Raw genomic sequence first — 16,431 nt, 5'->3', positions numbered from 1 at the left:
AGGTTGTGGGAATTCTGGGGGTGAGGTTCACGGGAGAGCCATTTGAGGAGAACTAGCTACAAATGTCCTTTCTGTGTGGCCAGGGCAGCCAGGGGTGGAACACCAGCTAGTGGAGGAGGGATTCCCTATCAGCCCAGTTTCCAGGCAGATCAGAGGCCGAAGTGACAAGGACAGCCACTCTGCTCACTGATGTAAATGGTACCCTCTAAACCCGAAGGGTAGGGTTCTGTGGCACAAAGAACCAAGAAACCTGGGTCCTTGTACCGGCTCTGGTTTTCTCTAGCTGTGGGTCTTTGGGCAAATCCCCAGGACTCTCTGGGCACTGGTTTCCTCACCTTAAAACGGAGGCAATTGGTTGAAATCACTTAAAGTTTCCTCTCACCCTCAAATTAAGAACTAGAACGTGTTCCTCCTTCTGCCTGTGTCTCTGCCTCTCTCTGTGTGTCTCATAAACAAATAAATAAATAAAATCTGGATCCCTGGGTGGCTCAGCAGTTTAGTGCCTGCCTTCAGCCCAGGGCATGATACTGGAGGCCTGGGATCAAATCCCGCATCGGGCTCCCTGTGTGGAGCCTGCTTCTCCCTCTGCCTGTGTCTCTGCCTCTCTCTCTCTCTCTCTGTGTGTGTGTGTGTGTCTGTGTGTGTGTCTCATGAATAAATAAATAAAATCATTTTTAAAAACATTTTTAGATAAATAAATAAAATATTTAAAAAAAAAACAAAAACGGATGCCTGGGTGCCTCAGTGGTTGAGCGTCTGCGTTTGGCTCAGGCTATGATCCCAAAGTCCCGGGATCAAGTCCCGCATCGGCCTCCCAGCATGGAGCTTGTTTTTCCTCCTTCTGCCTGTGTCTCTGCCTCTCTCTCTGAATAAATAAGTAAATAAAAATCTTAGAGAAAAAAAAAAAGGAAAGAAAATGAACTAGAACATGTTATGTGAGTCCATCAGAGAGCTCAAGCCTCTCTCTTAAAAGGCAAAGAGACAAGAGTCCCAGGGCCATTTTCAGTACAACTAGACAGGTAACAACAAGTTACCTGTCACCAATCCTCCCACTTTCTATAGCCACAAAATCCATGCAGCTAATTGGTATGTCCAATCCAGGGGACCCTACATGTCCCTTCCTGACTGCATGCGTGCATGCCTGTGCATATGTATATGTGTGCGTGTGTGTGTGTGTGTGTCTGTGTGCTTGTATGAGCTTGTGAGGGGTAAACATCAGGCAAGTGTCCCACTACACATTGTTTCTGCTCAAGAAAAGACTGCCAACTGGGTAGTTTACACTGGAAACAGCCTGGAATATCTCACTATTCCTCTAACTATGTGTTGTGTAGCCTTTTAATTTAGCCCTCATTCCAAATGCGTGACACGTCCTTTTGACACCTTGAAGAAATGTTTCTCAGATGGCAGGCTGGGCACAGCCGCTCCAGGCTGCGAGAGGAAAACACACAGCCATGAAAATTAAAAGTGACGTAGGTGCTCTCAGGAAATGCCTTCCTTCAGGCTACTTGATGTGGTCATTTATTAAGTGACTTAATCAGGAAAGTAACACAATCTCAGAGCAATTAAGTCCCTGTCTGGGCACCCCTGGCTCCTCCCAGTTATGAGGCAGGTAATGCACTCATAAAGGACCATCAGAAGAGAATCCCTTCCGAGGGCTGAGGAGTGGTTAGCTGCTCAGCTAGGAGAACTCTGTGTTGCAGAGACACATACCTAAACCACCAACTCTGGGGAAACTTCCCTTTGATTGAGTTCAAGCAGTTGTTAATCATGGTTTCACTTGCCCTACAGTGGGAGGAGTTAAGGTTAGAGAGTCGCACCCCATCAGAGTGTAAAGAATCTCAAAGCTCTCCTTGTCCACGCTTGCCATCTCTCTGCAAGGAAACACAGAAAATGACAGTACCCGAAGCCATACACCTTGCCTTGCAGATCTGGGACCACCCCCAGTCTCCTTTCTTGCATGTCGAGCCACTTGACTAAACTAGAGAGGAAGGGGACTCTGGGAGGCCTCGTTGGAATAGTGAGGGGACATTCCGGACTCTCCAAATAACCAGATGTGGCTCTGGAGCTGAACAGGGACAAATGGGCTCCACATTGCAGGAGAAGCATCCTATGCAACTGTTAATGGCTAAATAAATGCTCTGTGAGAGAATATGTTCAAAAATATTTGTTGAGGGCCTACTATGTGCCCAGAACTGTGCTAGAAACCTGGAATACAGCAGAGAACACAGTCTCAAGCCCAGTGAGGGAGCTTACACTGGAGGAGGTGAGGAGGTAGGCAGAAAGGGAACAAGTGAGGGTGAATGGATGGATGGGTAATTCATGGATGGATGGATGGATAATAGGTGTATGGATGGATGGATGGACGGTTGGTTGCTGCATTTAGAAAGCTAGGAGAGCAATAACACAGGAATAATTTGGTCCTGGAGTCCGACCCCACCCTGCAAGCCTGCAGCCCAGCCAGCATCACCTCTCCTGCTCAGAACAACTTAAGAGTCAGCCAGTCCTCCCTCACCTACACCCTGCCTCCCATAGCCAGCGCTCCATTACTTGCCTTTCACCACAATCCTGGTTGATGTCGTCACAGCAGCCCCCACCACCACTAATAAAAACTCCTCCCACCCCTGGGCTGGGGTAGACACCCCCTCCTGGAATGTCCTCCCCACTCTACTCGGCACCTCTGCCCACTCCAGGCCTCTCCTGGCCTGCCTGTGCCACATGCCTAAACTCTTCCGGGAGGTGTGCTGTTTCTGGAAGCTTGACTTGTCTCCCCCAGCTCCTGCTGAATTGTCAGGTCACCAAGGACCACAGCTGTCTTCCCCTTCATGGTGCCCACAGACCGGAGCATGTGGCTGGCCACACAAGGGACAATCAACAGACTCGAGGACCAACACCCACTCTGGACAAAGTAAATGGAGGAGGACCCCAGAGCAAGTGTCTGGCTTGGGCTCATCCCTAGAAAAGTCTGAAACCTGGGCTTTCTTCCCAGAACATGCTTCATATACCCCTGAAGTGCTTTCCTGGAGGCATCCCCTCAAAATCAGAGCTGGGTTGAGCTCAAGCCCGTGTGGGGCAGGGACAGGGGAGGGGCCTCTTGGGCAGTTTGACAACAAAAACTACTCTTCTGAGCTGCCCAGTGACTCAGCATCTTGGATTCCAGATGAAAAAAGCTGTTTTCATCCTGGCATGCAGGAAGTACAGAGGGCCCAGCTGACTTTGTGAAGCCACTAGCCCCCAGCCGCGTCAAACCCAGGCACCTAACTGTAAAAGACTGCTCTGCCAACCTCCTGACCAGTCAGGAATGGGGAAAGAGCACCTCCTACTGATGGGCTTCACCACCCCATTTTATAGATGGAAAAGTTGAGATCTAAACATATCAGAACCTCTTAGGGTTCCCCAGGTTGCCCCTCTTTCTCCCTGATGTTTGGCCACGGCTCCTCTGAGCAGGTGAAAGATGGAGAGTTAGCTCTTATTCAAAACAGCTGCAACTCAGCATTGAAGGAAGAAGCCCTAAATACACATCGAGTTCACAGGGGTCCTTAACCAGTTTTTGTGCCTTTGCCATCCGGTGAACCAGTCTACGCACCCCTTCTCAGAATAATATTTTCTAATGCGTAAAATACAGCAGGATTGTAAAGAAAACAAATTTCATTGAAATAAAGTTATAAAAATAAATTTTTAAGTGATATAGTAACATACGTGCTTCTTTATGAACACTTTAAATGGTGAGATCTAGCAGCAGGCGCAGGTCTGACAGGTAGTGATGAGGGACGCCTGGGTGGCTCAGCGGTTGGGCACCTGCCTTCAGCTCAGGTCATGATCCCAGGATCCAGGATCAAGTCCCACATCAGGCTCCCTGTGGGGAGCCTGCTTCTCCTTCTGCCTGTGTCTCTGCCTCTCTCTCTCGGTCTGTGTCTCTCATGAATAAATAAGTCTTAAAAAAATCAAAGTAGTGATGGGTCTAAGTATTGCAAGATTTCTGCATCAACGCTAATGTGATACGGAAGTATATCCGTGGCTTCTGCTGGTGGGTGAGTCCTTAATATTGCCTAACACTGCTGTGGTGGAAGCCTATATTCTTGGAAAGGCCACTAAATTTCAGTTAGGGATTGGTTAAAATGAAGATGCAATTCTTTTCCCCATCCAAGTTCTCAGCTAACTTGAATGCTGCCCGCTGGATAGCATTGCCACAAAGTGACCACTTAACAATGGGATCTCGGGCCCAGTAACAGTATCCTGGGCCTCCTACTCCAGACCTAGACCCCAGCACACCTCCAGACCCTGTAGGAAATGTGCTCTGGACTGAATCAGCTCCCATCGTGAATGAGGTGTGGAGAGTGCATCATGCCTACCACCACCACCACCACCACCACCACCACCACCCCCACTCCCGGTGTCCAGCTTGTTCCTAAAGCCTTGGGGCTTTTCATAGAGGGGCTTTATTTCCATGTATATATATTCGGAAGCAGAGGGGGGTGTCCTGGGCCTGCTAATGGGAGACCCGTGCAGCGGCAGGAAATGTTTCAGAACAGTTCATCCTTAGGAAAATAACCTCCCTCAGACACCAGCCAGCCAGCTTGGGAGACACAGGAGGAGGAACAGTGGGAAATGAGTCTCCATTCCAGAATGAGCCAATTATTTCAATGGGGCGGTTTCCCTCCTGTCCCCACCATGGCTGAAAGAAAACCCCAGTGAGGTGTTGTTGCATTGGCTTGTCCTTGCATCCTGGCTCAGGACCGGCCTGGAGCGGGGCAGAGGGCCCCGGCCTGGCAGCAGTGCTCTATCCTACAGGCACCCATCAACCTACCTGGCATCTGGGTGGGCTTTAGGACCCTCCTCCCCTCTGTTCCTGCCCAGTTGTGGCCAGTGTACCCAGCACTAACTGAGCAGTTATACTGCTCAGAGGAGCAATATAGGAGCGTGGTCATAGTTTCAGACTTTGCCAGCAGACCTCAGTTCAACTCTCTCCTCTGCCATTTTGGTAGTTTAACCTCTGTGCGCCCCCAAATACCCACTTCACCATCTGTAAGATGGGCTCAATAATAGTATCCACTTGAGAGGGTTGTTGGGAAAATCAGTGAAATCCTGATTCTAAAGCAACCTTGCTCAGTGTCAGCACATAGTAAACACGCAATAAAAGATAGCAATTACTTATAAATTAACAAATATCTGTTTTTTAAAATATTTTATTTGAATTCAATTTGCCACTATATAGTATGACACCCAGTGCTCATCCCATCATGTGAACAAAGATTGTTTTTGAGCTCCTGCTGGAACAAGGCATCCTCGGGATGCTGGACTATTTTCACGTTCAAGGATGGGTAAGGGCTGCGAGGGAGAAATAACCCAGTTAATTTTGAACAGCTATAGGAAAGGAAAAATATTTGGTGTTTGAGGAAATTGACATATTAGCTAAGGGCTAAAAAATGGTATCTGCCTTTGACAAGGAATACCCCTGGTACTATGGGATTGAGTGGATGAGCGCAGACTTTTTCATCCACTTGTGCTTGTCAACCTAGCAGCCATGAAAGGAGATAGAAGCTCTGTCCTTGACCCCCAAGGGGTGCTGGAAACTCCCAGGAAACACCAGGCCTCTAGCGTTTGGCTGTGCCCCAGCAGCCCTTCCAGCGGCCCACACCATCGAACCATCGGGGAGCTCAGGGCTGGGGGTGTGGCATCTGTGAGTTCCCTCAATAGAATGCTACCATTTGTGTGCGGGTGCATATGGGCATTTTCTTGGGAAGAGGACTTTCCATCACATTTCCAACGGGATCTCTGACCCCCAAAGCTAGGAGCCACCACTCTTCAGATTAGCGTTACCATCTTGTATGGTTCTCAGACCACACTGCAAATACCAGGCCTTTCTCTGCAATAAGGCTGTATCTGCCATTCCTGGCTGTCACCCAATGGGGCCAAAATACACGTGCATCAGTGGATTCTGAATATTCCTACATATTTTGACTTTTCCCAGAAATCTCAGTCTCACTTTGGGAAGCTGGAGGGAGATAGGCGATAAACACAAACCTTAGGAGGCCTTCCCAGGCATAACTAACGTAGGTGAGGAAGGCTCAGCCAAGACTCACCAATGTCTTGCCCACCATCCTAATTCTCCCTGTTGTTCAAACCTCGCATCAAGACCACCTTTTCAAAGAAGGCTTCCTTGCCCATCCAGACACACAATACTTCTTCCCTCTCAACTTCTGTGCCCTGTCATTTTCTGTAGTTTCACACAGCTCGGGTCTGTTGCCCAAATAAGCCATTAGCTTCTAGAAGACAGAATGGTGTCCTCCTCTCTTCTCCCCCTGACGGAACCTGACACAGAGTCAGACATAGAGTAGAAGCACTTCAAATATTCCTTATACTGATACTTTAGGAAAATAAGTATATTTGTTTCATTGACTAGAATGGGATGAGATTGAATTGAATTGAATTTTGGAGGGCATTGGCAGTATTGATTGATGTGGGTGACATGTGACCTTCCAGAAATATCTCAGGTTAAGTATCTAGTAGAAATGACAGATTCAGGCCTGGGTGGCTCAGCGGTTGAGTTTGTCTTTGGCTCAGGTCATGATCCTGGGGTCCTGGGATCGAGTCCCACATCGGGCTCCCTGCATGGAGCCTGCTTCTCCCTCTACCTGTGTCTCTGCCTTTGTGTGTGTGTGTGTGTGTGTGTCTCTCATGAATAAATAAATAAAAATTTTAAAAGTAAAAAAAGAAATTACAGATTCCTTAAGAATAGCCCTATCCCCAGCCATATCCCACGTAGCCACAAAGTCTGTAGCATATTGAGCATACAAATTTTTCCAATGAAGAACACCTGCTATTCAGAAAGGGAAAAATCTCAGTCACTGAATGTATTTATGCTTTCCAACTTCAGCTGCTACCGCTTACTAGCTAAGTCTCCTTCCCCCAAGCTCCCTAGTTATGACTAAACTCTGAGAGAGAACTGGTTTGGGGATAACCCAGAGGTATACTCACCAACCCATTGAGGGTGAAATAGTCCCCATGATTTCAGGAATTATATCCTCATGTGAGGATGAATGTGTGTATTCCTCATTTCCTATGAATAACATATGTGCCTGTGTGTATCCACATGTATGTGTGTAGTGACAGGTATTTGCATATACATACACACACATACATCGATTTGTGTGTATGTGTGTGTGTGTGTGTGTGCATGCGGCTCCATATACCCTTTAAACAAGACCCACAATTAAAGTCTTGCTGAGGCTACAAACTGTATCACTTAATAATCTTATAGGCTTAATTTAAGCCCTCCCCATGAGGAAATCTCATTTAATGAAACGCTCATGAATTTCATGGTCTGAATCTGTTCTGTTCTTCATTGGGTTGGTCTCCTCATGGAGCCTTCTCTCAGGTCTGCCCTCCTCCTGGCATGGCTCCAGGCTTCCCCATCTTGTGAGAGCCTTAGTTTAACACAAGGAATCTTTGCCCACTCATACCTCACCTTGCATCTACATTAGATTATTTTTGTTTACTCTTTACTATTAATTTATTGCTTAAAATTATATATTTTATTGTATGTCCTATGTAGAAAGTTACAGGGCATGTCCTTTGAGGAGTAATATGTTTTCTGGTCATATAACCTACTGAGAATCAAGAACTCTCTTAGGCCTGTATAGGTATTAATCAGATGCTGAAAACATGGGGGAAGAGGAGGTTTGAGTCTCATAGCCATGGATGGTGACAATAAGTTGGATTCATAGCCCATCACAGACCCATTCAGAGAAGGACCTGAACTTCTAGGGTCAATGTTAGAGGACCGTGCCCAGTATGGCTGGGAATATGTACTCAACAGTATGATTGTCCTTACAGATCTTCATGGATATGCACATATGTCCTTGGTTGTGCGTGTGTGTGTGTGTGTGTGTGTGTGTGTGTGTGTGATGGGCAACACTCATGACCTCTGAGTTTTCAAACACTCCCTGAGTCTGGACATTGGCTTTGGTCAACATGGATTAAATGTGGAGCAAATTCAGCCTATGGAGTCTAAAACACGTGTGGTAAGAAGTTCTGAAAAGCACTTTCAAAAACCCAGATCATGCCAGCTTTAATGGGGGAATCCAGCATTTATTTTCACCCATCTGCTGGGATAAGGTGAAGTACACAATAGACGAGACATTTAAAGGGAAAAATTATGGCGGAAGTGGAGGAGACAGTGACTCAGATTTGTTTGTAGCTGTAGCTCTTATGTCTATTTTGCAAGGTCTTCTTAGGCAACATTAATTCTGGCTGAACAAACTTATAACAATATTGAAAGTTTACCAAATGGTTCATGGGTAGAGTTACATTTAGTCTTCACACTAACCTCATGTGCCAGCTGTTAATATGAATCCATCTGCAGAAAAAGAATGTGAAATATTGTCCTAATTGAGGCAGCACCAAGGAAGGCTTGAGCCACAGTTGCATGGACCAGGGAAAAGAATGGAGTTCCCTTAAGGGTGGGGAGCTGCCCCCAGCTGGGTCCTGACCCAAGATGGACAGCATGTAGGTGATATCTGGTGTCCAATTGGGGACTGGGGCACTTAGAATGGATTCCCCACTAGCATGTATGCCCAGGAGCTCTACTCTAGAAGGGCAGGAATTGGGGAAAGTACTATCCCAGGCCACATAGAGGGCAGCTCAGAGTTCCAGAGGCCAAGATCTATCAGAGTTACCCCCGCCAGAGGCACAGTCCCCCCCCCCCTAAGGTGAGAGGGCTAGTATTAAGGGCCAAGGCGGAGAGGCTGGGGTTTGGAAGGAAATGAGATCCAAGAGAAAATCGGATTGCTAAGAGAAAAGCCAAGTGTCCTCAGTATCAGTTGCTGTGTAGCAATCACTCCAAAACTCAGTGGCTTAAACAACAGCAATCATTTATTTTACTCAAGAATCTGCAACGGGGACAGGGCTTGGCAGGGATGGCTCATCTCTGCTCTTTGTGTATCAGCTGGGGCAATTTGACTAGAGCTGGAAGGTCCGCTTTCAAGATGGTGCACTGACATGCTGGCAAAGGAGCGCCGGTTGCTGCTTGGAGCTTAGCCAGATCTGGGGCAGGGCAGGGGTGGGGAGAGCTCAGTTCTTTTCCACAAGGGCCTTTCAACAGTGCTTCCTTACAGCTTGGTGACTGGTTCCAAGAGCTAGTGTCCCAAGAGAACTAGGCGAAAGCTGTATTGCCTTTCCCGACCTGCCTCAGAAGTCATACTGTGTCACCTCTGCCAGTATAACAGGCCTGCCCAGATTTAAGGGGAAGAAACATCGACTACCATCTCCTTCACACACACACACACACACACACACACACACACACACACACACACACACCTCTACAAGGAGAATATCGAAGACATATTAAAAGAAGAGTATATGGGATGGATCTTTAGAAAATCAAAACTGCCACACCAAGGGAGACTACTAACTTCATCCCTTGTCAACAAATCCTTTTTAAGAACTTACCATGTGCTAGCTGAACCAGAGGATGCAGTCCCTGCCTTCCAGAAGCTCATAGACTGATGGCAAAGCCGGGTACAAAAATCAAGAGGTTATCGTAACCATAAAACGGTGTAATAGGGGAGATGAGAATAGGAAGGTGACATGGGGACTGGCACAGGGCCACAGACCCAACCTGGGGGAGGAAGAGCGTCAGGACAGTTTTCCAAAGAAAGTAACATCTAATCTGAGTCCTGAAAAAGAAGGGGTTTGGGAATGAGGGAGAGGTTTCCAGGGAGAGGGAATAGCACATCCAGAGATTTGAGGGAGGGAAACATATCCCTTAACTCTGCTGCGGTGACAAACAACCCCCAAACCTCAGCGGTTCACAACCATGCACATTATTTCTCACTCATATTGAATGTAGGCTGCAGGCCACCTGTGACTCTGCCTGAAGCTGGGGCTCCACTCCATCTTCTTTTTCATCCTGTAACACAAGCTGGAGCAGCACCTGTCTGGGAGATGAGGGCAAAAGAAGAAAGAGTCTCGGTGGCAATTTGCAGTGTCTCTAAAAGCTTCTGTTCATCCGCTCACATTTCATTAGTCAAGCTTGTCATGTGGCCAAGCCCAGGGTCAATGAGGCAGCGACTTAGGCTTCTCCCATAAACGAATAAGTGGGTGGTGATGGATATGCACCACAGGAGTGGAAGAGTCCATGGAAACCACTCGGGATGGCTGAAGCCTTGAGTAAGAAGTGGGCAGTGTGGCGAGGTGAGCTGAATACACACACAAAGTCTGATGACAAAGGGCCTCAGAAACCATGCTAAGGAGTCGAAATTTCATCCTGAGGTTAATAGGTGCCATTAGAGGAATTTAAACGGAGTGGCACAATCATATCTGTGCTCTAAATCAGTGGCTCTGGATGATTCTTGATAGAAGGACTGGAAAAAGCAGCACACCGGGGAGTCGAGAAAAAAGGGAAGCAAAGGAACAAATATTTGTTTAACACTTCTTATGTACTGGGCACTAGAATTCTATATTCCATAGCAGACTAGAACAGCAGCCCACCCATCACCTCATGTCTGCGAGTCTGGGCTCACGGTCCCTGCAGACTGGGCGGTGGGCCATAGAGTCCTTCCCACCCACCCACCATCACGGGTTGCACTCTAAGATTCCCACTCTCTCCCCACTTTTTCCCTCTCTCCCTCCCATCTCTCTCTCCCTCTCCACCACTTCTCTCTCTCCCTCCCCTCACCCCCTCTTCCTCTCCCCCTCCCTCTCCCTCTTTTCCTTCCCCTCCTTCCCTCCATCTCTCTTTCTCCCTCTTCCTCTCTCTCCCCTCCTCCTCCTTCTCTCTCTCCCCTGAATTCCAAACAGGAGCAGATGTATTGAGGAGTGCCTCCGGAGTGGCTGAGCCAGGGGCTCCTTGGAAAACTGGAGAAGTATTAAAGGAGCAGCACCAGGGAAGACTGCTCCTGAGAGAGAAAACAAGGATGCTCAGAGAGGAGCAGAGGAGAGACCACTCTGCCACCAGGAGGGAGGAAAAGCCTTGATTTCTAACTATTGCCCAGTTTCTGGTTCCACCCCTTGTTACGGACAATGGTATTCCCTGCCCTTGAATCCATGTCCTACCCCAAATCCTTATAATAAACTTGTTCTTTGGCTTCTCCTGTGAGTCTGAGTAGATTTCTGTGGTTTGTACCTCAAAATACCTTGATTCAGATACCTTATTCTCTGAGTCCCACAAGATCACCCCAGGTATAATGGGACCATGAGTACGTCCAGACTTCACTGGCTTGGGACTGAGGCTGCTGCTGTACAGCTTGCCCTGGTCACAGTGGGCTTCCGCCCAGCAGAAGCTAACAAAGACCAAAGGCCACAGACCCCAGAGCCTGGATTTCAGCCCCCAGGTGAGATTGTGGTGAAAGGCTGCCCCAGTGAAGTGGATCACAGCCAAATGACCCGGATGAAAGAACTCAGGTTTTCCATAGCTGCTGGACTTGTACTTAATTTCTCTGAGCCTCAGTGTGACCACCTGTAAAATGGAGCTATAGAGTTATACCCATTCATGGACATGCTTTGAGATTATGTGAAATACCACAGTGCCTGGCACATAATATTTATTCAGCAAATGCTTCCTATTATTATTACCCTATTATTTTGCTATCATAGAGGAACTAAGGGCAGTAAGCCCCATGTTTTATAGTATGGGTTTTGGCATCAAGGCCTGCAACTTCATCGGGTCTTTACCAGCTGTATGGCCTTGGTAAAGTTGCTTGGCCTCTGAGCCTGTCTCCTCCTCTGTAAATGCTGATAATCCCCATTTTATAGGATTACGGTACCCACTATAAATTTCTGGTACTGCTTTGTGCATAGAAGATCCTCTATTAGTGGAAGCTATTTTTAATTTTAACCCATAACAGACTCTATCTCAGGGTACAGGGGATTAATGAGGAAGGAGTTGGGGGTGGGGGCTTACTCCAGGTCACAACACACAATCCACACATGCCCATGGAGCTTTCAGCATGAGTTCTGCTTTGTGAGAGCAAACACAACAGAAGAAGCAGGCTTGGTCTCAACCCCCTAGGAACATGCTATGTCACACTTGTATGCAGCTGTCTTTTGATTTCTGAGAATTGTCTTAATGAGACCAAAATCCTGAAAACACCATAAGCTAATGCAAAACATTATGGCAGCTGAAGCTCTCCTATTCATCTCCAAACGGGGACCCAGGCTTTTCACACACATTAGTTCATTTCCTTTTCCCCAAAGCCTGGGAGCAAGGTGTTTGTTACGCCAACTTTTTACTCTCCCTAGACTGGCAAACTGACTCCATAAGATTAAGTGATTTACCGTTGGTCACACTGTTACTAAGCGGCAGAGGCAGGGTTTAGTCAGATAGCCTGACTCCAAACCCCACACTCATCCAAGGCTGCTGTGGACTGTGAGCTAGAGAGACCAAGGTAGTCTCTTGTGTGCAAGTTCGGGCATCACCAACAGCTCCAGAACCTCTAGCCACATATCTGAGCATTTCCCAGAGTGCCTAGCCCAGGTCTGGCCATAAGATAAAGGCCTGATACTATCTGTCACGGAAATTAAATCTGCCTTTTGACACTTAAGTCCGGTGCTTTCTGAAATAACATTAACTGTATGCTATTATGCAAATACACTACCCCATCACATGCCGATAACAATAGCCTTAATTATTGAGCACCTATTGTGAACCAGATGTTGCATACACTTCATCCCTAGTCCCAAATGCAACTGTATTCAATTCAACAAGAAATTGTTGAATGCTTATGGTGCACCAAGCACTGGGTCATTATTCTCATTTTCCAAATGAGCAAAATAGGCTCCAAGACTGAGTCAGTTACTGAAGTGGTAGGTCTGAACCAAGGACCCAGGCCTGCCTGATGACAAAGTCCATACCCTCTGCTCAACCCACACTAGGGTCCCCAAATTGAGCATTTACTAACAGCGCAACTCTACCAGAACGAAGATGGTAACTGCCAGAGAGCCAACCACACCTGTCATCACAAACCCCATGCCACAGTGCTACCAGAGGACATCTATTTGAGGCTGACATTGACCTGGTACCTCGGCAGCAGCCTCCTGCACAGGTTTTCCTAAGCTATGTGCCCTCCCCAGCAGGGCTGTATCTTGTTTCTACCTGCTTTATTATAGAGCGTTTTCACAGCACTGTGCATAAATTAATTAGCAGACATTCTTCTATAAGAAACAGCCCCTGGACCTTAGCCTTAATTCACAGAGACTACAAAATAAAGTATTGGATTTCCAAGTTAAGAACAATCTGGCTTTTTCCAGCTTCCCTTGAAAAAATGCAAAATTTGGTCGAAACCCCTTGCATGGCTGCTTTCAAAGGCTGGGTGAGAATGCCCTCTTGCCCAGCTGCTACCCAAATCGGGAGAGCCAAGAACAGTCACCAGCCAGGAGGAGGGGGTATCACTGATGAGTGGGACTGATGCATTGTAATTAATGCTAATAAAAATAGATACTGCAGGAGAGAGAAGTGCCAAGCTAGGAATCCCTACTCCCGGATAGAATTTCTCACAGGTAATGGAAAGAAGAAGAAGAAGGAAAAAAAAAGTCACTTCTTATAGGAAACCTGAACTACACGTTGCCTACAGAGGATTTTTGTAAAGTAACTAAGGAAATGCAACTAAAGACAGCAGCCCCAGAAAAATTAGACTAGCTCTACTTAGAAAACGTTCCTTCCTGCAACCCATGGGAACCCGGGAACGCTACAGGCAGCTAGAAAGAATTTCTAAGCGCAGCGCGTTCAGTCTGCAGTTTCTACAGGGCCCCTCGGAGACTCCAGCGCCCGGTGCTTCTGGTCGGAGGAAGCCGCCCCAACTCTCCGAGACTTCCCCCTGCAAAGAAGAGGAGAGCTGGGAGGGAAGAACGGGAGAAAAGGAGAGGAAGCTTCCTTTGCAGTTGCTCCTGCCAGTCAAATCCCGCTGGCCACTCTGGCATCCCCTCAAACATTTCCTGGGCACCCACTGTGTGCAAGGCAGACCCAGATCCTCGGGGAGGGGGGAGGCGGTGGTGGAGATGCGAGGGTGAAGGGCCGGTGTCTGTTCCCCCAGGACCCTGCGATCGGACCCGGGCCACCCCGCGCGCCTCGGAGGGAACGCGCCTCGGACGCGCCCCGCTCCGAGCGGCCTCTCCGCCAGCCGGGCTGGGGCCGGGGCCGGGGCCGGGGGTCCCGCGGAACCGCCGGGGCCTCGCGGCGCCCTCTCCCCCTCCGCTGGAGGCCGGGGGCACTGCGCGCCCACCCAACCACCCGCCGCTTGGGGGCTCCCGCGGGCACACCCGGCCGCAGGCGGGCTTAGGGACGCAAAGGCCCTCTGCGGCCCACGCGGAAGGAAGAAAAGCAAAACGAAAAACAAAAACAAGAGCCTGGCGGCGGACCTGGGCGGCCTCCCGGGCCCAGAGCCGAGAGCCGGGCCGCTGGCCGCGATGCCCCGCCGGCCGCGTCCGAGCCCCAACGCCTCCCACCCCGCGAAGGCGCCCCGAGCCCCTGCGGCTCCGGGGGGACCGCAGCCCCGCGCCCCGCGCCCCGCGCCCCGCGCCCCGGTCGTGACCGCGGGCGGGGACACACGGCCGGAGCCAGGCCGAGCGTCGTCGAGGGCGGGCGGCGCCCGGGCCCGGGTCCCCGCGCGCCCTCGGGCCGCTCGCCGGTCTGCCGGCCTCCAAACGGGCCCGGAGCTCTAGTTCTAGATCTTTTCGTTTGAACAAGAGCCCCTGTGAGCCCGCGGCCACCAAACCGTTGTCTCCGGGGGGCCTTCTGGGCCGCCCCGTGGGTCGGGAGCTAAAGGCCCGGAGAGGGGGGCCCTGCTACTCCCGGCCCTGGGGGCGCGCGACCCGGCCAGGCACGTGCGGCCCCGGCGCAGCCCCCGCGCCCCGCCTCGGAGGCCGCAGCCCGAGCCCAGGGCCCGCCGCTTGCCCGCGCTTGGGGTGCGGCGGGGACCCTTCCAGAAGCGGAGATCAGGCGAGCGGAATGCCTGCGCCTCGACAGCGCCCAAACGCGGGGCAACACAGAAAACTGTGGGGTGCAGGGATCCGCAGAGAGCCCCCTGGCCCGCGGGGACTCGGGGCCGGGCGGCAGGAAGCCCTCGAGCCTCAGCGCGCGCCCGCCCCGCGCCGCTGGTCCGCTTGCATCGAAACGCGCCGCCCAGGCGGGAGCGGGAGCGGGAGCGGGAGGCCGGGGGCAGCGAGGGGCCTGCGGAGACACCGCTCGGAGACCGCCGCGCCCGCTGCCGCCACCGCCCGCGCCCCCGACGGCGGCGCCCCAGAACCCAGCCCGCTGCGAGCTGCGAGCTGCGCGGAGGGCCTAGGGGGTCCGCACCGGGGGGACCGCACCAGGGCCCTGGGCGGCCCAGGGCATTTCTGCAGCCTTCAAAGCCTGGAAAAAATAAAGGGTTTTTGTTGTTGTTGTCGTTGTTGTTGTTGAAGTTTCTGGTCTTCTGTTTTGGCCCACGGAATCCCCCCACCTCCCGCCCCCTCCTCTGCTGAGGGCCTTGGAAACAGCCTGCAAGCAGCCCCTCCTTAGATCACCCCCTTCTTTCTGAAATGTTCTCAACCCAAGGGCAGGGAAGCACTTGAGGGGCTGGGGGGCTGCTTTCTCCCTTCCCCAAAGGTTCTGCTAGTGGGCAATGTGTTGGGGGGAGGCATCTGTGGAGGCCCACAGGCCTTTCTCTGGGGAGCTTCCTGCCCAGCAGCTCCAGACTGTCCCTGACCAAGAGTCCGGGGCAAAGATACTCTGTCAATGTGAGCTCCCTGGAGCACGCTCATCCACCTGTGCTGCTGCCTTCCAGACAGTCTGATCCCAGAGGACTTCCAGCACACCTTGGAGGTGAGAGGAGACAGTTCCGTGAGTCCCAAATTTCCACCTATCTGCAAAAGTTTTCTCCTTCCCAGTCATGGAGCTTCTCCTATTTGTACTTGATGAAATGGCAAGCGCAGGCCTCCCCGGCATGTCTTAGGGAAAGAAGGGGTACGCGGGATTGGGTAGATACAAGTGGGTTAGAACCGTGGCTTCCCCTGCAGCTGCTCTGAGCACTGGAACCTGGGCAGGCACTCAGCTGTCCCTGCTAGCAAGAGGGTCTAGCCCAGACCTGCTAGAGCCAGTTTCCTACAAATATGGGAGGGAGGAGAGAGTTGGTGGCATATGCACACACACCCATACATTGGGTAATGGCATTCCAGGTTTTCTGGGCTTGCTCTGTGATGATTTTTCACATGGCACACACGATATTATCCAGGTCCACGGCTGTTATCTTGGCAGGGGTGACTCTCGGGCTTGGCAGCCAGGGCCCCAAAAAGGGCAAAGCTGGAAAGAACAGCGAGTCTGAAGTTCCAGAAAAGGTGCCTTAGCTGAGCAGGATAAGACACAATTCTGGGGGAAGTTCAATCCTGAAGCTCCAAGAACACAGAGAGGGGTATATTCATGGTGGGAGCTGTGGCTGAGGTTGCAAAAGTTACATG

The sequence above is a fragment of the Vulpes lagopus genome, chromosome 5, assembly GCF_018345385.1.
Source record: "Vulpes lagopus strain Blue_001 chromosome 5, ASM1834538v1, whole genome shotgun sequence".
Taxonomy (NCBI): domain Eukaryota; kingdom Metazoa; phylum Chordata; class Mammalia; order Carnivora; family Canidae; genus Vulpes; species Vulpes lagopus.
This window is presented reverse-complemented; position numbering follows the sequence as displayed.